This window comes from Equus asinus, chromosome 4 (assembly GCF_041296235.1).
Source record: "Equus asinus isolate D_3611 breed Donkey chromosome 4, EquAss-T2T_v2, whole genome shotgun sequence".
Classification (NCBI taxonomy): domain Eukaryota; kingdom Metazoa; phylum Chordata; class Mammalia; order Perissodactyla; family Equidae; genus Equus; species Equus asinus.
The window spans coordinates 98,796,451-98,818,057 of NC_091793.1; the positions used below are offsets into that span (position 1 = coordinate 98,796,451).

Sequence of the window (21,607 nt, forward strand, 5' to 3'; positions counted from 1 at the left end):
CAGACAGGAGGCAGGAATCCATTAGAAGATGGTTATTAAGCTATAAAAAATAAGGACCAGAATTAGGCAGCAGAGTTAGAATAAGCAGAAGATATGTGGAGTGAGAGACACTGGAAAGGAAAAAATCAATAAGATTTGGTGCCTAAGTAAATACAAGCATCCAAGGAGAGAGAGGAATTAGAAACAACCCATAGGTGGTAGACAAGGAGTTTGGGAAATGAAAATGCCATTAACCAAAACGGAGTAGTGGAGAGGTGAAGGTGGTTTGTAGTGAGGCGATCATGATGGGTTCAGGGCTAGACAGGTGGTCTTTGTGTTGATGGAATATATAAATAAAAGCCAACAGGGAGCTGGGAATAGGTTTCCTAGGAGATCATCCTCTCCGAGGTAATAGTGTGTTTTGGACACCTCCACCTGTATATCCCACTGACACATCACACTCTGCATGCCTAAAACTAAACTCTACTGTCATTCACAAACACAAAGCTTAATTTGTGTTCCTTCTTCAAGGTTAATCATGCTTTTAAACATCCAGGCTACCAAACTCAGTGTCATCTCTCACCTTTCCTGCTCCCACAAGCAACTTGTCACTAAAACAATTGATTCTAAGAGCAGTATATGTTGTGTATCAATTCCTATTGCCACAAATTAATATTTGCAGGATTTGTTCCTTTAACTATCATAGTCTTACGACAGATTTTCTTGCCACACAAGTCTGTATTTTTCCACCACTTACAGAATGAAATTCAAAGTCTTCCAGGAATGAACATACCTGTCTAGCCTAATCACTGAGAATATCTATACATCCCCAACCTGAAAAGCCCCACCAGCTTCCTTGTCTTTCTTTAATGATGCCAGGCATTTCTATGCCTGGGGTGCCTCTATGGATGCTGTTCCATTATTTTGGAATAACTTTTTCCACTTAAGGAGAACATCTTTCAAGTTCTGAGTCACATGCTAGTGCCATTGTGAGAGCTTCTCTGACCTCCCATTGCTTGTCTCTCTTCCCTCACGCTGCTTTTTCTGAAAGCAAGAGCCTGAACCAGGGAGGTGGGAATAGACATGGGAAGAAGCAAAGGATGTGATAAAAATCTAAGCAAAAGATTGTGGGGAAGAGAGACCCAGAGAAGGGAGAGGTTAAAGATAAAATGGCAGTCTTGGCCAGCCCTGGTTGACTGGGGAGAATTACGGCATACAAAAAAAAGAGTAATTTGGCTTTGAGCATGTTTGGGTGGAGATACTAGCATTGAACCCACATTGAGCTGATAATTGAAAAGCCTTATAGAAATGAAAAGTGTGGCTGGCACTAGAGAAAAATATTGGGAAATTATATGCAAAGAGATGATACTAAATGCAGGGGGAATAGAAGAATAGAGGATTTCCAGAGAAGAGTCTGTTAGAGAGAAGGTTGGTCTGAGGACAGAGCTATAAACATGTGACCACTTTCTAAGATGAGAGGAGCAAGTCCAACTAGCAAAAGAGCCAGACGAAGACTGGCCACCGAGTGAAATTACCTATTTTAATTTCCCTAAAAGGTAACTTTTTTTATTTTTAAATTTTTATGGGAAACTTTTAATTTCTGAGATGTTGTGCTTCTGACTTGAGGAAACTACTGATTCTCTGCTCAAATTGGAATCTTTTTGCTTACAAATCTTGATAATTAGCATGTGAAAATCAATCATTTTTCTTTCAAAAGAGATGTTCCATTCTTATATGCAGGTATCTAACCAAAACCAATAACAACTAAATATTAAGCTAAAGAATTTAAAGAGAAGTGGGTTAATAGGGGCTGTTTTTCATGTGATCTGATAACATATTGGGGGTGGGGTGGGAGGTTGGCATAAGATATGTTAAAATGGATTCAATTTGACCAAATCACAGCTTTTGAAAGAACTTCTTTTTAGCACAAGGATTGTTGTTTTTAGAGGAATTTATTGAAATAAAGATATTATAAAAATACATTCTTGTTGTAAAAATAATCCAAACAATCCACAAATATAGAAGTCAATATGAAAGCTCCACCACAGTAAACAATTTGGCATCTACCCTCTTAGACTTTTCAGAATACATACACAATCATGTATGCCTGTATCTTTTCTATACGTCACTTGCCCAACTTCCATTATCTCATTTCCCCTGAAAATAACAAGCTATAGCAATTAACAAGTTCATTAATAAAGGTGACATTTGTACAACACCTTGACACACATTACATTTCACATGAGTTATATCCTGGATCCTCACTCTGATGTTCAGAAGTAGGCAGTGTGAGATTGTTGGTGTCATTTTATAGACGATGTCATTTTTCCAAAGTCGCAAAGCTACTTGTGCTGAAGCAGTTGCAACTAGACTTGGGTCCTCCATACCAAACAAGTTTATTTCCTACATCACAGTGTTTCCCACAGGGGAGTTCCACAGCCAGGTCTCCCCAGCCTCAGCTAAGTGTCCTACAGAGTATGTCCACTCAAAATTTGGATTAGGATACAATTTTGAACATCAGCATGCAGTTGCCCAGTAGTTTTCTTTAGATGGAAAAAGGATGGCCTTCCTGGCTTGATCTGCCAAGTATCTGGATCACCTTTTGAAATGATGACAATGGAGGGTACAATGAACACTCTACAGGACCCCAAACTCATGTCTCTATATGTAATCCAGCTAATAAATAATGCTGGAAATGGACAACATGCTGTTAAAAAAAACAAGAAAGAAGGTCCGAAATGGAGTCACTTAGGCTAAGCCCCACATCACCAAACTGAATCTCAATTACAGCTTTGGTTCTCCCAAAAATGGAATCTTAAACCAGTCAGTCAGGAATCCCCTGATCAACACTGGTTAGGTTATCTGCCTGATAGACCCTTGCCATCCCCTAAAGGAGAGTAACCTTGCAATAGCCAACCTACTTTTTTGCCTAGTAAAAAGGGTCCACTCCCTTCTGCCTATAGAAGTCTTTCATTTTGTACAGCTCCTTGGAGGTCTTTTCTATCTGCTGCCCAATTTGAATTGATTTTTGCTCAAACAATCTCTCAAAATTTTTAATATGCCTCAGTTTATCTTTTAGCAATTGTAATGAAGGGAAATTTGGGGGAGAGGTGCAAGATGTAGTGTAGTGGAAAGAGCACTACTATATTTCACTCCTGAGAAACATCTCCCCAACACACACACATTTTAATACTTGGAAATAGGCACTCACCTTACAAATCCATGGGTCTTTGATTTAGTGAAGACCAGTACATGGAGATTCATTAAAAGTAGATTCTTGGACAGCTAATCTTGACAAAGGAACTAAGAACATACAATGGAGAAAGGAAAGTCTCTTCAATAAATGGTTTTGGGAGAACTGGACAGCCACATGCAAGAATGAAAGTAAACCATTATCTTTTGCCATACACAAAAATTAACTCAAAATGAATCAAAGACTTGAAAGTAAGACCTGAAACCATAAAACTCCTAGAAGAAAATATAGTCAGTACATTCTTTGACATCGGTCTTAGAAGGATCTTTTCAAATACCATGTCTACTCCGGCAAGGGAAACAAAAGAAAAAATTAACAAGTGGTACTTCATCAGACTAAAGAGCTTCTGTAAGGCAAAGGGAACCAGGAACAAAATGAAAAGACAACCCACCTACTGGGAGAAAATGTTTGCAAATCATGTATCTGACAAGGGGTTAATGTCCAAAATATATAAAAAACTCACACAAGTCAACAACAAAAAAACCAAACAACTCGATCAAAAAATGGCCAGAGGATATGAACAGACATTTTTCCAAAGAAGTTATACAGATGGCCAATAGGCACATGAAAAGATGTTCAACATCACTAATCATCAGGGAAATGTAAATCAAAACTACACTAAGATATCACCTTACACCTGTTAGAATGGCTATAATCACCAAGACAAAACACAACAAATGTTGGAAAGGATGTAAAGAAAGCGAACCCTCATACACTGCTGGTGGGAATGCAAACTGGTGCAGCCACTATGGAAAACAATATGGTGATTTCTCAAAAAATTAAAAATAGAATACCATACAACCCAGCTATCCCACTAAGGGTTATCTATCCAAAGAACTTGAAATCAACAATTCAAAGAGACTTATGCACTCCAATGTTCATTGCAGCATTATTCACAATAGTCAAGAAGGAGAAGCAACCCAACTGGCCAGAGAGTGATGATTGGATAAAGAAGATGTGGCATATATATGTGTGTGTGTGTGTGTTTGTATGTATATGTGTGTGTATATATATATATATATATACACAATGGAATACTACTCAGCTATAAAAAAAGACAAAATCATTCCATTTGCAACAACATGGATGGAACTTGAGGGTATTTTGTTAAGTGAAATAAGTCAGACAGAGAAATACAAACCCCGTATGATTTCACTCATATGTGGAAGATAAGCTAACACATGGACAAAGAACAGCTTAGTGGTTACCAGATGGGGAAGGGGTTATGGGGTGGGCATACGGGGTGAAGGGGCACACTTATATGGTGACTGACAAACAATAATGTACAAGTGAAATTTCACAATGTTATTATGAAAGAATTATTGAAACTATTATGACCTCAATAAAATAAAATTTAAATAAAAAAAAAACCCACACACAAAGACTAGATTCTTGTCTAAACTCTTACATTTCCCCATCTTGGGCAGGTCATTTAACCTCCCAGTGTTGTGAACATGAGGTGACATATATGAGGCTCACTACAGGCTACAAGAGGTGTCTTAATAATAACTAACATTGGGGCTGGCCCCGTGGCCGAGTGGTTAAGTTCGCGCGCTCCGCAGCAGGCGGCCCAGAGTTTCGTTGGTTCGAATCCTGGGCGCGGACACGGCACTGCTCATCAGACCACGCTGAGGCAGCGTCCCACATGCCGCAACTAGAAGAACCCACAGCGAGGAGTGCACAACTGTGTACCGGGGATCTTTGGGGAGAAAAAGGAAAAAATAAAAATCTTTAAAAAAAAAAAATAATAATAACTAACATTTATTGAGGGTTTACTCTGTTCCAGTTACTGTTCTTAGTGCATTGAGAGGATTTTCTCATTTAATCCTCACAGTGAACTTCTTAGGAAAGTCCTATAAATATCCCAGTTTTATAGATGAGCAAAGTGAGATTTAGAAAGTTCAAATGAATATAGCTATAGGTCAAAAACTGGTAAGTGGCAAAGCTGGGAGCTGAATACAGTAGTACAAGGCCAGAAGCTCCCCAACTAACCTCAATACCATTGACCTACTTGCTCCCTATGATTTCAGATTATTGTCGTTTTATGTTCTTTCTTCCTGTTCCATTCCTCTACAGGTTTACTAGTTGATTTGATTTATTATAAACTCAGATGCCTTCAGGATTATAAACGTGGAGCTGGTGAGGGATGGCAAACATTAAGAATGGTAAACAATATGATTCTCAGCCTGTACACACACACAGGCGCACACACACCACACCACACTGACCTTTGGAGTACCTTTTGCACAGTGGCAATAACACCTTACCATAAAATATCATATTTATTGCCAATAAATAACACATCAAATTAAACAAAACAAAAAAAAAGAAAAGAAAACAAACCTTGGACTGACTCTTTAAAAAGTAAAGCAAATTAAATGTATTAGAAATCCTTCCAATGGTCAAAAAAATGTGTTGACTTCAGCTATCAGTTTGGGAACCTGTGTTGTCTCCAAGTAATAATATATATTCTGGATGTATTACAGCAATACCCGCAAAAACTTCAATAAAGCTAAAGGAGATGCTGAAGAGGAGGAGAAGTTAGCCCAGAATGGATCTGTAACTTCCCAGGAAGGATGTCTCCAAAATGACATTTTTATTGAACGCTTCCTATCAAATACTAGGTACTTTCTCTTGTCTCATGTGCCTTTACCTCCCGTCATTTCTGTGGAGGAGAGTTAGAGGGTCCCATTTTACAGATTACCCAATTAAGGCTCTAAGGAGGGAGTAGCTTTTCTAGTACACTCAGCTAGGGGCAGAGGTGGGTGTATCATGAAGCCAATGAAGACCCTCAGTTGTTCTTTCCAAAGCCCTGAATCTGACTTTATTCATAGTTTTGTGTTCTCTTTCTTAAAGAGCATCCTCCAAATTGTTCATGCTTTCCCAAACCCGGATCCATGCCTGCGTGGGAATCAAAAGCCTGCGATAAGAGCCGCCTTGAGCAAGTCAACCTGACTCCAGCTTTCTCTTGGGTGAAGAGAACACCACAAACACTAGGATCTCTGGCCAGCTCCCGGACTGTGGAACTTTATACATCCTTCGTTTCTCCTGGTGGCCTTCCCCGTAAATTTAACGTTTATCTCTCCACCATGCAGAGATGCTTGGTGGGCAATGTGGAGTATATTTTTACAGCTTTGGTTTTTCTTTTAACTGTGAAGTTGTCACTAGCCTGCAGGAAATGCGATGCCAAAAGGAAGGGGAGTGGATCCCTTCCAGACCTCTACAACTTTCAGATTATACTAAACCAGGAGCAAAAACCCTCTTTAGCATTTGAAAGGGAAGGCAATTGTATTACTAAACCTCACTCAACCGCCTCCAGACTTTACTCAGCCAGAGAACAAAGGGAGAAAAGCAAACATCACTTCACACCCTTATTCAGGGGAGGTTAAAAGAGACCTCCCACTATACAAAAGTCCTCTAAAGGTCAGTTTGGGAGTGTATTGAGGAGGAAGGCACTGGCCAGGGAACAAAATGTTTACCATCACTCTTGGGCAGGCTGCTTCTGTTTTCCTTTCAGCACGTGCATGGGGTACATCTGTCAGAATTGGACATTTTCATCCCTGATTAGCTTGCTGGTGGTCAAATTATACTTGCTTGGCCCTCTTCAGTCTTTTTCAGATTCTTGATTCCAGTTGCACTAAGAAAGCAGGGCCACCCTGAGCCAAGACAACTCCCTGGTGATGATTGTTCATTTATATTCATCAAGTCAACAGGTAATCATTGAACGGGTAACAAGCACTATACTAGGCGCTGGAAGGATGGAACAATGTGAGAGCTGAGGCTGTAGTCTTAGAGCTTCAATTCAATGGGAGAAGAATGACATTAAACAATGAAACACACACTTCATTATTTAAGTACAACAGTGATAAATATTTGAAGGAGCACACTGTGCCAAGAGAGCTTAACATGAGAGTGGCCGACTTCACATGGGCTGTAAGAGAGGGGGTTTCTTTCAGGAACGGAAGGAGTAGGAGTTAGCTGTGAGCCAGGGCAGTTGAGATTCTGCTGGGTGGGGGTGGGAGCAGCAGGCAAAAACTCTCTGACTGGGAAAAAATATGGCCTGGCACAGGAATTGGAAGAAGACTAACGTGGCTGGAGCCTAGAGGGCAGAATGGGGCTGGAGACTAGGCAGGAGGGGAACTTCCACAGGGCTTTGTATTCTGCAGGCTTTTGCTTTCTATCTCCAAAGCAATGGGGAGCTAGTTATGGGATTTAATGAGGGAAGTAACTTAGGAGGGTTGCAATGTAGAGAGAGAGTTTTAGGGGGCAAGAGACTAATGCGGGGGGACCAGTTAACAAGCTGTGTCAAAAGTCAAGATGAGAAGTTCTCGAATTTTAATGAGTTGCCTGGGGATCCTGTTAGAAATGCAGATTCTGATTCAGGAGGTCTGGGGTGGGGCCAGAGATTCTGCATTTATTACCCAAGAGTTGTGTACTGACTTGTTAGTGATTTCAAATCTGTATTTTGAAAGCTTGTTTTGGGCAAAGCTGTTTGTGGTTTGAACTTGTTTTGGATAACTAGTTTTGATGAAGTTTCACCAGCAACTCAAGAGCATTCGGTCTGGGCAAGGCTACTCTTTGCTGATCTAAATAGCTCTCCGAAGATCTGGAGACACTTGCTCCTGGTGTGGCCATGCTACTCTTGGTTAGCACTGGTGTTAAACAATGCAGCAGTCTCAGGAAGAGATGGGACATCTGTTCCTGCCTTGGCGAGGCTACTCCTCGTAGGCAGTGGCACAAGCTGTGTAACCATCCCTGGAGTAATAACTTTCAGAGAAGCCCACCTTGCCTGCCAACACTGGCACCATTGCCCACCAGCTATGTGCCCCAGGAGTGAAGGACCTAAGCTAGCAGCTGATAAGCCCAGCTTTTGGTTGGAAAGGTTGACGCTACTGAGAACCAACTCGTAGAAAGGTACACCTCAACTCAGTTTGGACTTTACTTCTTTCATCCCCCTTTGCCTGGAACAGTAGTGTAATTAATTTATCATTGGTTTGGAGTATGTTATTTTTTATTGACTTATTAAGAGACATTATCCTGTATGCCACTGGCTTGTGAAAAAATTATAACTAGAAATTATAATTCCTGTAGCAAGCTTGTGTTAAATAAATTATTGGCAAAGACAACCTTGGTTTCTGAGCATAATTTGCCCTGAACAAAACACCACATAGCCATGCTGCTGGTCCACACCACAAATGCTTTAGTCACAGAGCTTTAGAGCAAGGTGTTTGCAATGGAGATGAAGAATAGCAGACAAATTTGAGAGCTGTTGTGTGGGAAGTCTCACAGGTCTCTGATCTTGGCAACTCGGTGAAAAGGGGTGTTGTTTACTGAGACGGGATGCACCAGAAAAGAAAGAGTCAGTTTGGGTGGGAAGTGAAAAGCTCAGTTTGGACATGTTGAGTTTGATGTGTCTTACAAATATCTAAAAAGGCAATGATACATATGGATCTGAAGCTCAAGAAAGGGGAGGAAGCTGGAGATACAAATTTAGGAGTCATCAATATGTATGTGGTAATTGAAGCAATAAAAATGGATGCTATCAGCCTAGGGAGAGAGTACACAGCAGGAGTCATAAACTAAAATTTGGCCTGTTGGCCATCTGTTGGTCTTCTCTTAAGTATCTTGGGAAGAGAAGCCCAAAAAACCTCGAATATTTAACAACTGAGTGGGGAGAAAAAGCCAGCAAAAAAAATCTGAGAAGAAAAGGTCAGAGAGATGGAAGAAAAACTAAGTTGCTATCCAACAGTCATTGCCTTTCTTTCTTGCTGACAGAACAGGTTTTAGACCTGGAGATGGCTTGAGATGCAGGAATGTGAACTCTCCCTATTTCCCCAGTGGCTGAGTTGTGGTTGATCTAAACCAGACATAATAATCTCATTCCACTCTGCGTGTAGATTGATCTAATAGTGGATTCTGACTAAGGAGACAAAAAGAAAAAAAAAAGAGAAGTAGGTTGGCATGAGTGGGAATTCAATGAAGGCATTTTTTTTTCCTATAAAAACAACAAGAACAAGAAAAGAGATTCCTGGTGCCACTGTTGCCCCTTTTTCCTGCTCTGAACTCAGACATGGTGTCAGAGCAATGTCAGCCATCTAGGGCTGAGAGGAGATGAAATAAAGGTGAAAACTCAAAAGCTGAGGATGGTGAAATTAAAAACTAAAATGTGCTCATGTTGCTGATGACACAGCTGACCTGCTGAACCCCTCCCCCACCCCCCACCCCACCCCCCCACCTCCACCCCAGTGTTTTTGTTAAGTGAGATGATAAATGCCCATACTACTTAAGCCACCGTTAGGGGGTTCTGTCATTTGCAGCTGAACGTATTTCCAACTGTTAATTAGTGTATATTGTTTAGTGACATTGTACGGTCATATGTTGCTTAATGATGGGGATATGTTCTGAGAAATGCATTGTTAGGTGACTTCATTGTTCTGCAAACGTAGTAGAGTGTACTCATACAACCCTAGATAGTGAGGCCTACTACACAACAAGGCTACATGGTACTAATCTTATGGGACCACCGTCGTACATGTGGTCCGTCATTGACTGAAATGTTATGTGGTGCATGACTGTATAGTGTAGTTCTGGAGCTAGAGACGTGATTCAGACAGATACAGTGCTTAACTTTGGACATTTTCTGTGTTTCCTCATCTGCAATAGTATCTACCCCAAGAACTCTCATGTACTGTTGGTGGGAGTGTAAATAGTAAAGCTACTTTGTAATTAGGCAGGATTTACTAAAACTGAAAATGCATGAAGCCTCAGGCCCAGAAATGACACTTCCAGGTAAATCTTAGAAAGACTCTTGCCCAATACACTGAAAGACATGTACAAGATTATTTATTGAAGTACTTTTCGTAAGAGGAAAGAATTAGCAACTGTCTAGATATCCATCAGGGGAAAACACATAGGTAAGCTAGAGTATATAGACATGGTAGTATACAATGGAGCCGTTTAAACAGATGAACTAGCTCTCTCTATATATATCAACATGGATGGATCTCAGAAACATAATGCTGAATAAAAAAAGCAAATTGCAGAGTGAGACATGCAGTATGATCCATTTATATACATTTTTAAAGCAGACACTACACTACATATTTTTGTAAATCTGTAAGTCTATGGAAAATAGATTGAAGGGACATGCATTAGATACACTCAGAGATGAGGGATAAAGAAGATAAGAAAAAATAGGGGTCATGTCTAGACAGATGATTACATCATGCCAGTAACGGAAAAGAATGACTGATTGAATCAATTCAATTCTGTGCATCTGCAGCTCAACCTTAGAAACAAAATAAAACAAAACATAAGAGTATCGTTCTTTTAGGATTAAACAACATAATAGCCCAGCGTCTAGCACATAGTAAGGGCTTAACAAATGGTGGTCATTGTCATTATCGTGACGCTCGCCTCCTGTGCTCTGCCTTTTTGCTTTCCATGAGCTCTTTCTAGTACAATCATCTTAGAAAGATGGAGAGTTTGGTCAGGTACTTCTCTCTGTACCTAAATTTCCAGTTCTTGTTTATTGGTTTGAGGGTTGTCACAGCAAAAGGGTTAAAAAATCTCTACAAGGCACAACCAATGGCAGCCCCAAATAAGAGCGGAGACAGGAACATCTTAGTAGTGTTAAGTTTTTGCATTTTGCATAAGTACTTTATTTAATCAGGACTAGAGTGAGCAGAAAGGGAAATGTATTGGTGTATGTGAAAATTGGGAATTTCAAGAAAAAGAAAACTAGGCTTCAACTTTCTTGACTGAATTTGGGAATTTTCACTGCCTTGGACCTACTCCTGCTAGTTCCACGGCTGAGAGTCTGTTGCTTGCAGTGTCCACTTCCAGGTACCAATTTTTGAAGCAGTTCTGCAAGCAACTGAAAGACGCTCTGACTCACCTAGGTGGAAAGAGGACTTTATTGGAAGCATACTCTGTAGATCACAGAATTAAAGGAAACCCAGAGAGCCAGGTCTTGGGAAGAAAAGGAAGCAGGAAACTACAGGATCTTAGTAAGGAATACTTCTTCTTTCTTTATACTGCCATAGGAATAATGCAGCTTTACCCACCTACAGTGCCTCTGCCATTCTCCCTGAAGAAAGAGTCTGATTGGCTTAGTTTGGGTCACATGGGGGCCCTGTGATGACAGTCCTATTAGAGTACACAGAATTGGGAAGGAATAGTCCCTCCAAAGACAAGCTGCTTCCAAAACAAGGAGAAGGATGCTGGCCTAGCAAACACAACAGATGTCTGAGAGTTCCAAAGGTCACAGACTGATGTGAAAGAGCTTCACTATCAGCTTGCTCAGTGACTTGGGGAGCTTAACTTCACAATTCTCTCTCTTCCTTCTTTCATAATTGCAAAAAGGGGTTCATGATACATACTCCTTTGTTGTGTCACCAGATGTAAGTCTCGATAAGTTAGTAATAACTCCACATTGAAAAGGGTCTCAGATCTCTTAAGGGAGTGATCCTCCAGATTGCCTTGGTTGCACTTTCAAATCACCTGGGATGTTATTTAAAAATGCACACACCCCAAGATCCTGATTTAATTGGTCTGGGAGGGAGAGCTTGGGCATCAGTATTTTTAAAAAGTTCCCCAAGTGGTTCTAATGTGCAGCCAAGGTTGAGAAGCCCTGGGATAGGTTTATAGTTTGCTCTCACTTCACTGGCCTCTGCAGAAAGTCCTTCTGTATCCTTGAGAGGTGGCTGTCAGCTCATTTTAATGATTCCAGTGAGGGGATTATCTTTGTGCGCTCAGGCTGTGATAACAAAATACCAGAGGCTGGGTGGCTTAAATGACAGAAATTTATTTTCCCACTGTTCTGGAAGCTAGGAAGTCCAAGATCAAGGTTCCCATAGGATCAGTTCCTGATGAGAGCTCTCTTTGCTGTGTCCTCACATGGCAGAGAGGGAACAAGCTCTCTGGTATCTATTCCTATAAAGATGCTAATCCTTATAATATAAGGCTCCACCCTTATAACCTCATTTAACCTTAATTACCTCCATGAAGGCCGTATCTGCAAATACAGTCACATTGGGAGTTGTGGTTTCAACATATGAATTTTGAGGGGACTCACTCAGTGCATAACAAGGAGGTCTCAGCTCATTGGGTTGTAGGGTGACTTAAATTGTTAGAAAGCTCTGCTTCATATGAATCCCAAGTCTGTGTCTTCCTAAATCCTTTCTACCTCTTAGTCTGAATTCTGCAGAAAGGATTAAGAGAAATAGAAGGCAACTAATACAGTGAACAACTATTTTGCTAGGTATTTGGCATACATTATCTCTCTCAAGCCTCAGGAGAATCCTGTGAGGAAGATGTCACAATCCCCAATCTACAGATCGGAAGACTGATCTCAGAGAGGATGATCAGGCAGGATGAGTAACTGTCTAAATTCACAAAGCCCAACATGCCTCATTACCTCATATATCTTCCGCCATCATACTATAGAAGTCATCTCTTCTATACAAAAACCTCTCAGAGATATGAGGTAAAGTTGCTTCGAGGCTCCAGAGCTGTGTCTGACTTCTCAGAATGTGCCTTGTCCATCCAAATGTTACTTCTGCTACTGTGTATATTTTTGCTTTTCTTTCTCCCCTTTATTTCATTCTTTGATTGTCTACTCTTCATCCTGGCTTTGATTTACTTCTGTCACCACATAACCTTATTTTTCCTCAGTGTCTTTCCTGGAATTCCTTTCATTTTGCAGACTAGTATAGACCAAAGTTAGCACACGTAAAGATCATATGAAAATCTTCTGATTCACTAGGTGAAATGGGCCCATGGATTTGCATTTCAAACAGTCTCCCAGGTGATGATGTTGCCACCAGTTGGTAGCTTCCCCTTTGAATGTGCTGGTATAGATTAGCTCTTTGGCCTTTCCAACTAGCTGATCTGTAGAAAGGGTTTCATTTACCTTTTGACTTTCTCGTCTAGATGGAAGATCAGCTTGCACTTCCAGTACCTGTGATTCTGACTGGCGCAGACAGAAAAAGATTTGAGAAGAAAGAATCTCTAGGTCATGGGAGCAGAAAGCCATGGTTTGTCTATAATGTAATTTTTTTTCCTGCCTGCTATCCTTTTCCCCTTTTTCTGGCATAGTGCTTCTCTTTTATTTTTGGAAAGTGCTTTTAGTCCACTCTGTGTGATCCTGGCCAGTCTGTCAATCATGAGGTCCCATGTATCCCACCATAGGAATGGACACAGGAGTTAGAGGAGCAGGTCAGAATGTCTACACCATTTCCCTGGACACGGTGATTGGTCTGCTTGTCGTTCAGCACAAGACCCATGAAGGGCCAGGCAGAATCCTTTTTCAGAACTGCCACGAATGCTGAAAGAAAAGAGGGATTCTTTTCCTCGCTGTTGCTGGCTGTTGGTGATGCTGGCAGCCATCTTTGGCCTCACAGGGAGGAAGCCTTCCTGGGAGTGAAGCTAACACAGAGGAAATAGAATCTGAAGTCTTAGAGAGAGTGGGACAAGTCTTGTTGGCATTGCATCTAGTTTTGCTGAAGCTGTTTCTCCCTTAGATTGCTCGTTATCTTGAGTCAATAAATACTGTTTGGTTTCAGCTTGTTTGAATTGAGTTTTTGCCTCCTGCAACCAGACTTAACCTATGAAACAGGTCCATCTTGTTCAACACTGGATCCCCAGTGCTTAGCAGTCAATAGCTGCTCACAAAATATTCACCAAATGAATGAACAGAGAGAGTTCTCACTGTTCAATTACTTTTCTGGGTCTCAAAATTGGCTAAAATCATACAACCCTTCCTGGTAACTTCATGAGGAAAGTGCTTTGGAATCTGTGTTTTTTTGATTCCTAGGCTGTAGCAGATATCAGGATGAGAATAGTGGTTAAGAATTCAGGCTCTGGGTTGGGCAGAATTGGGTTCCAATTGTGGCTTCGCAACTTGCTACTAAACTGCAGACTCTCTGAGGCTCAATTCTTTTCCAACTGTAAAATGAGGGTAACATTATTTATGAAGCAATTATCACTCTGCTCTGCTCCATTCCTCTGCCTCACTCTTTTTCCTAATTAAACCTACTCTTCTGGCCTAAGGTGGGCATTGTCCAGGCAGGGCCAGTGATTTTGCCTTTGTCCCAGCAGAGTCAGATTAGTGCTGCTTGGAATCTAAACTGTGAGTGAAAACCCGCAGAGGTAGAAGGCTGTTTAGAGAGTCATCTGACGATAGTGCCCTGGACCGAGGAACGAGCCAAGAGCTGCGACAAGGTGCCTCAGAGCTGTCGTCCTTTCTGTCTTTTCTAACGCTGTTTGTGCAGCTCTTCTGATTCATGAGTCAGTTCAGAGGACTTCCAGTAAATCTTTTTTGTGTATATAGGATAGAACGTAAGAGCCTTAATGAATCAATCCACCTCAAAAGTTAGCTTTGAGAGTTAAAGAAGACCATACATGTGAGGTAACTTGCTCAGTACTGGGAATACAACAAAGTGATTAATAAATGTTAGCTAGTATTATTACTCCAACTTGACTTCCTACTTGATGGATCCCATGTGGTTAAACAAATCCATATTTATTACGTGGAAGTCATATGGAGTTGCCCATGTGAGAAGCAGCTTGACTATGAACTGGAACCTATACACCAGTGTCTAGTGCCTTTAGTAAGGGTAAAAATCAGATGAACGGATTCTGAATCAGTAGGTCTAGGGTGGGGAGGGGGTGACTAGAGCTCAAATTTGAAACCACCAATTATTTTCTCCATCCTTGGTGTCTTAATCCATATGGTGGCTCTCTTCTGATTGGCAGATATGTGAAACTCCCAATGTTTCTCTATTTGGGGTTCTAGAAGCAGACTACTCTTTGAAAAGCCAGAGCCCACCAAGTTGATTTCATATGTATTTCATGTTTTAAATCAGTCCATCTCTAGTAGGTTGAATAATGACCCCCAAGGATGTCAGGTCCTGACCCCTGGAGCCTGTAAATGTTAATTTATAAGGACAAAAGGGCTTTGCAGATGTGATTTAGTTAAGGACTTGAGATGGAGAGATTATCCTGGATTATCTGGGTGGGCCCTAAATGCCATCACAAGTGTCCTTTAAGAGAGAGGCAGAGGGATATTACACCCACACACAGAGAAGAAAGCACTGTGAAGACAGAGCAAGGGCGCTGGCTCAGTGGCATAGTGGTTAAGAGTGTGTGCTCCGCTTCAGCGGCCTGGGGTTCACAGGTTCAGATCCTGGGCACGGACCTACACACTGCTCATTAAGCCATGCTGTGGTGGCATCCCACACACAAAACAGAAGAAGATTGGCACAGATGTTAGGACCTATCTTCCTCACAAAAAAAAAAAAGAAAAGAAAAGGACAAAAGAAAAAAAAAGACAGAGGCAGAACTGGAGTGATGAGGCCACAAGCCAGGAAATACTGGCAGCCACTAGGTATTGGAAGAGTTAGGGAAAAGAATTGTCTCCTAGAGCCTCCAGAAGGATGTGGTCCTGCAGATGCCTTGATTTCTGCCTAGTGAAACTGATTTTGGATTTCTGGCCTACAGAAGTGTAAGAGAATAAATTTCTGTTGTTCAAAGCCACCAAGTTTGTGGTAATTTGTTACAGCAGCTGCAGGAAACTAATGCACCATCCTAAATACATTTGTCAAATGTATTGAAAATCTGTCCAACGAAAAGCTGGAAGAGACAGAAAACTGTATTTTATTTATATAGGTTATTTGGCCCTTTTTTATCCTGCCGAAAAGCTGAGAAGAATTGTTAATGCACAGATTCAAATCTTGCTGTGGTATTGCTCCCATACCGCCCCCAATAGAATCACCCTTCCGTAACAGGCACACAGTTTTCATTGCCCCTGGATCTGAGTTGCAATCCCAAAGCCCTTAGGCGCCTTCTGAAGGAGGAATGAAAGAGTGCGGCTGCCATCAGATAGTAAGCCCTTCCCCCTCATTTCTACCTTCTCCAGGAGCAGGAGACTGGTCTTTTTGCACAACGGCCTTCACCCATCCCTGCCTTCCCCGTGGGATGCGGTCAAGTGAGGTCAAACCTCTTGGGGGAAAATCAAGAACATTGTTAAAGTCTTCCTCCTTCTTTCATTTCTCTCCCCCTTAGGCCATGATCATTTAAGTTTCTCTAATACTTGAAAATATTGTACCAACGTTTGTTAAAAAGAAAGTCAGACAACATGGAAGAATGTACAGTAAACAGTTCAAGTTCCTCTCTCCACATCTTCCCATTTTACTAACTTCCATATATTTAATCACTGTTAAAAAGTTTGATGTTTCCTTCCAGAAATTTCTTTAAATGCTGGTACACTCCATTGACATGTACATGCCTGTGTGTGCACTTGCACACATACAGACACAGAGGCTTTTTGTTTTAAATTGATAACAATAATGGGAAAGGGTTAAATGCTGAATCAAAGCAACCCTGTTAGGCCAAGATCAGGGCCATGATTAGGAAAAATAGAACACTGACACTTTAGCTGAGGACATCTGGGTTGACGCCATTTAAGATTTTGAACCCTGGACTTCTCTGAATCCTCCTGGCCTGCAGAAGTGAGCACCCCTCTCCTTTAAAGGCCAGCGCTCTTTCCTTGCTAGAAGACAACACAGAGGCCTTTCCCTGAAGGGAAGCATGCATCTTCTCCATGATCTGCCCCCATTTCCCTTTCTAGTCATCAGCCCTATACCTAGGGTTATATTCCTAGGAGGACATCCTGAGCCTAATAAGGGAGGAAAGAGACTCTACCTAAAAGAGTTGCAAGACCTAACTAGAATGTGCTGGTAGGAGCTGGAGGAGCGTTATAGGGATTGGATTCTGAGGCTAATCCGTCAAGCAGACTAGAACAATATATTGGATAGGGGAGAGTTTATTGATTTGTGGACACTCTCTTAAAATATAAGATTTAACACTCTATCAAGTGTCTGAGGTGATGGTGTGAACTCACCACTAGTATGGATCCTAGAAGCATGGGAAAAATGATGGCTCATGCCAAATGAAGTTGAAATTCCAGAACTACTATGATAGACTGTGGAGAAAGAGATTAAAAGGTTCAGGAAAATGGGCATGCTGAAGTGGATATATATGCAAGACTGGAAGAGATGCCAGATGGCTATGTACCATGGGATGGACTACTTGACACATCATTCTCAAGGCCATAAGAAATGCACTGGTAAGAGAGGTACAAGCTTCACTAAAAAGTTCAGTGAGGGAGCTTCTTTATAAGACAGGGTTAAGAATAGGAGAGGCTATTACAGAATTAGGCTCAATGATGGCAATGGGGATGTTAGGACTCCAAAACAATAGAGTAGGTAGTAGCACTTAACTGCCAGAAGCAAGGTGGATATAATTTCCTTAATGAATGGAAGAGTCATAAGATAGCTGGGGGACCTGACCTGCAGGGAGTAATGGAGATGGTTAATGAAACACAGTATCCCTAGGGGCAAAATAGATGGGCACCCCACAACGGTACAACTCAGCTTGCACTGTCAGAAGAAATCGAAGATGGATGACTGCTAGATTGACGGCAATGAAATGTTATGATCCCTTGCTCAGCTCCTGGACCTGAATTTGTTTTCGGTTACAGAAGCCATTGACTGAATATTCACTTACAGTTATGTGTCCCGAACATTTTGGAGACCATGGGAAACAAAGGTCTGAGTTGATATTGATATTCAGAGACCTAAAGTATCATCATGGTCTCCCTTTGAGAATGGAGGTGTATGGAGTCTTGACCAAGGTCCTGCTTATGGTGAACATGCTGGATCTGTTGATCTACCAAGTGGTCATTTTCATGATTCCCAAACATATAACTGGGATTGATCTGTGTAGTTGTTGACATAACTCCAACCTTGGGTTCTTGGCCTTGGGGTAAGGGCTCTCATAGTGGGGAAGTCCAAGTAGAAGCCTCTGAAAATACTCCATCATCCCTCTAATCCCGTCCAAGGACCAAAACCAAGATCACAATGCCAGGGTAGGAAGATAGAAAAAATTAGTGCTACCTTTAGGGATACAAAGGATGCAGGGATGGTGGACTCTGTCATATCTCCATTTAACTTGCCAATCTGACCCTCTCAAGAAACCAGATAGATCTTGGAAAATGAGAGTTTACTGCAAACTTAAACAAATTGTCCCCCTAATTGCAGCCACAGTACTAGATATGATTAATATCTTTGCTAGAGCAGATTAACATGATTTCATATACACAATACATGGCCATTGACTTAGCAAATATATTCTTTTATATTCTGATAAAAAAAATAGCATCAGAAACAGTTTGCATTTACATAGAGTGGGTAATAATACATATTTACAGTTTTGTCCCAAAGCTATGTTAATTCTCTGCTTTCTATAAGAATATAGTCCAAAGAGATCTGGACCATCTGGACATCCCATAGCACTTCACATTGATCCACCACATCAGTGATATTATGCTATTCTGGACTAGTGAATAAGAAGTGGCTAGCACACCGGAGGTATTAGTAAGACACACACGCTCCATGCTAGATAAACCCTGCAGAGAATCAGAGGTCCTGACACATAAGTAACTTTTGTAGCCCTGTAGTCAGGGGTATGCCAGAGCATACCTTCCAAAACAAAAGACAGACAATTCTATCACGTACCTCCCACGAGAAAGAAGGAACTCCTATTCCTGATCTGTTGTCTCAGTTCTAGAGAGAGTATACTCCACACCAAAGAATACGTCTCCAGCTCATATACCAGGTAATAAGAAATGCTGCCAGCTTTGCGTAGGTCCCAGTGCAAAAAAAGAGTTCTGCAGCAAATCCTACCAATAATGCAAGCAGCCCTGCTGCTTGGGCTGCAAGACCCTGTAGGTCCTATGATATTAGAGATGTAAGTGGCAGGAAAAGACGCAATGTGGTGGCAGGGTTTACAGCAAGCCCCAGGGAGAATAGTAATGCAGACTCCTGAGATTTTGGCACAAGGAGAATTATATACTAAAAACATCCAACTTCGGGCATTCTATTGGGTATTGGTAGCAACGGAATGCCTGACCACGAGACAGCAAATGACCATATCTTCAGAACTGCCCATCAAGAGCTGGGTTCTCATAGAGCCCTGAAGCAGTTTATTGTAAGATGAAGTGACCTCCAAGCATGAGAAGGACTAGAGTGCAAAAAATAAGCTGCTTAAGCATGTATCCCAGACTGCCATGACCTTCCCCACTGTTCACCAGTGCCTCTCCCTCAGCTCACTATGATCGTATCAGGAATCTCTTATCACCAGCTGACGGAAGAGCAAAAACTCCAAGCTTGGTTTACAGATAGAATGGCTTAGTATGTGGGTGCTTAAAATGGAAGCAGCTGCACTGCAGCCTCTTTTTGAAGTGGCTTTGAATGAGAGTAGTGAGGGAAAATCCTTCTCATGGGCAGAGTTTTGGGTAGTGCATCTGTTTATCCTCTTTGTGTAAAAGAAGTGACCTGAGGTCACAATATATCCAGACTCATGGGCAAGTTCCCATGAAATAGTAAGATTGGAAGAATAGAACAAGGAGGTAGAGGAACATGTGGGAGTGGAAGCAAAGTAGGAAAATCTTTGTAACGTATGTTATGCCCACCAGAGACCATCAACCACGGAGGAAGATCTAAACGGCCAAGTCAACAAGATTATTCCACCAGTCCCTGTCATCAGCTACTCCAGTACTGGCTCAATGGGTATATGAATGTGGTGGCCCTGGTTGGAGAGATGGATGCTCCACATGGCTCCAACAGCTTGGGTTCCCACTTACCAAGTCTGATATAATTGTCGCTGCCGTCAAATACCCAACATGCCAGCAGCAGACACCAATGCTGAACCCTGATATAGTACTATTCCTCAAGGAGACCACTGATGGCAAGTTAATGACATTGAGTCTCTTTCATCCTGGAAAGGCCAGAGACTTGTTCTGACAAGAATAAACACATATTCTGGGAATGGGTTTGCTCTCCTGCCTGCAATGCCTCAGCCACCATAACTATTGAAGAACCTATGGAATATTTTATCTCTGGGGAAGGATCTTATACAACATTGTGTCAAAGTGAGGAGCCCTTTACAGCAAAGGAGATATGGGAGTGGGCCTACGACCATTGGATCCACTGGTCATATCACATGCCACTTTACTCAGAAGACACCTACCTGATAGAACATTGAAGTGACCTGCTGAGGACACAGTTGAAATGCTAACTTAGAGGCAAAGCTTTGCAAGAAAAAGCATCCATCCTCCAGAAGATGGAATCAAAAAATTTTATATGACACTGTATCCCCAAATAAGATTAATACACAGGTCCAGGAATCAGGGATGGAAGTAGGAGTGATCCAAATTACCATCTCTGTCAAAGACCCACTGGGGACTTTGTCTTTTCTGTCCCCACAATCCTAGACTCTATAGGGTTAGAGTTGCTGGATTTCAAAGGGGGCATACTTTTGCTGGGGGACTCAGCAAGTGTCCCATTGAAATGTAGACTACAACTGCCACCTACACACTTCAGGCTCCTTGTGTCCAAGGAATGGCAGACAAGGAGAAGAGTGACCATCTTGGCAGGGATAATGGACCCTGATCATCAGGAGGCAGTAGAGCTGCTCTTACACAACGGGAACAGGGATAAACATGTGTGACATTCAGCTAATTCACCTGAGTGCTTTTTGTACTCCTTTGCTCAACTGTATTGGTAAATGAACATGTCAGCAACCCTGGCCTCAAGAGGGCATGGTGTCCAGGGGCTCATATCCCTCAGGTATGAGGGTCTGGGCAGCACCACCAGATAAGTCACTATAACCAGCAGAAGTAGTGCTGAGGTAAGAGGAATCTGGAATGGATTTTGGAGAAGAAATATGATAAATATCAGTTATGGTCCTAAGACCAGCTCTAGTAGTAACAGCTGTAATTTGTCCCACTAAACTTTCTCTTCTAAGTTTCTTTTGGGAAGAGAAGTACATCATCAGAATCCTGGAAGAATAGCTCTCCAAATATATGTGTATGTACCTGAAGAAACGTATCTGAGGAATCCACAGAGTGGACTGTAATGCACATGGACATGAACTACAGCGATCCTCCTTCCAGGAAAGACTTGCTGCCCTGTCAGCTCCTGCAGAGTTTGTCTCAGCTGTTCCAGTGGGGTTAGTTAAGACTTTGCCAGAGCTTCGTTGTAGTTCAACTTTTCCCTCTGCCCAATCATATTTCCTTCCCTTTCTTTCCATGAGTGGTGATTTCTAATAGCTATCCTTCACATTAAACTGTAACTCAGAGGGTGCTTCTGGAGAACTCAACCTATCATACCTATCGTCCCACCCCTAATCCCCTACTCTGAAGATGTGAGGAGAGTATCCTCAAAGTGTGCAATGCACCAGTGTGGAATGGGGAGTAAAAGTTGATCACGGTGAGGAAAGCATGTATGTGAAAGAGAGGATGACTGCAGAGTT

At 41.7% G+C, this 21,607-nt stretch overlaps 1 long non-coding RNA gene across 3 annotated transcripts in view; it reads left to right on the forward strand.

Annotated features, from left to right (window-relative positions):
- The window catches only part of LOC139045111 (uncharacterized), a 47,035-nt gene extending 38,677 nt beyond the window's left edge, over positions 1–8,358 (forward strand). For all 3 annotated transcript variants that reach the window (XR_011502823.1, XR_011502824.1, XR_011502825.1), the window contains 2 exons: positions 5,719–5,856; positions 6,089–8,358. This is a non-coding gene — a long non-coding RNA (uncharacterized lncRNA). The remainder of the gene's footprint in view (positions 1–5,718; positions 5,857–6,088) is intronic.
- The last annotated feature ends 13,249 nt before the right edge of the window (positions 8,359–21,607 follow it).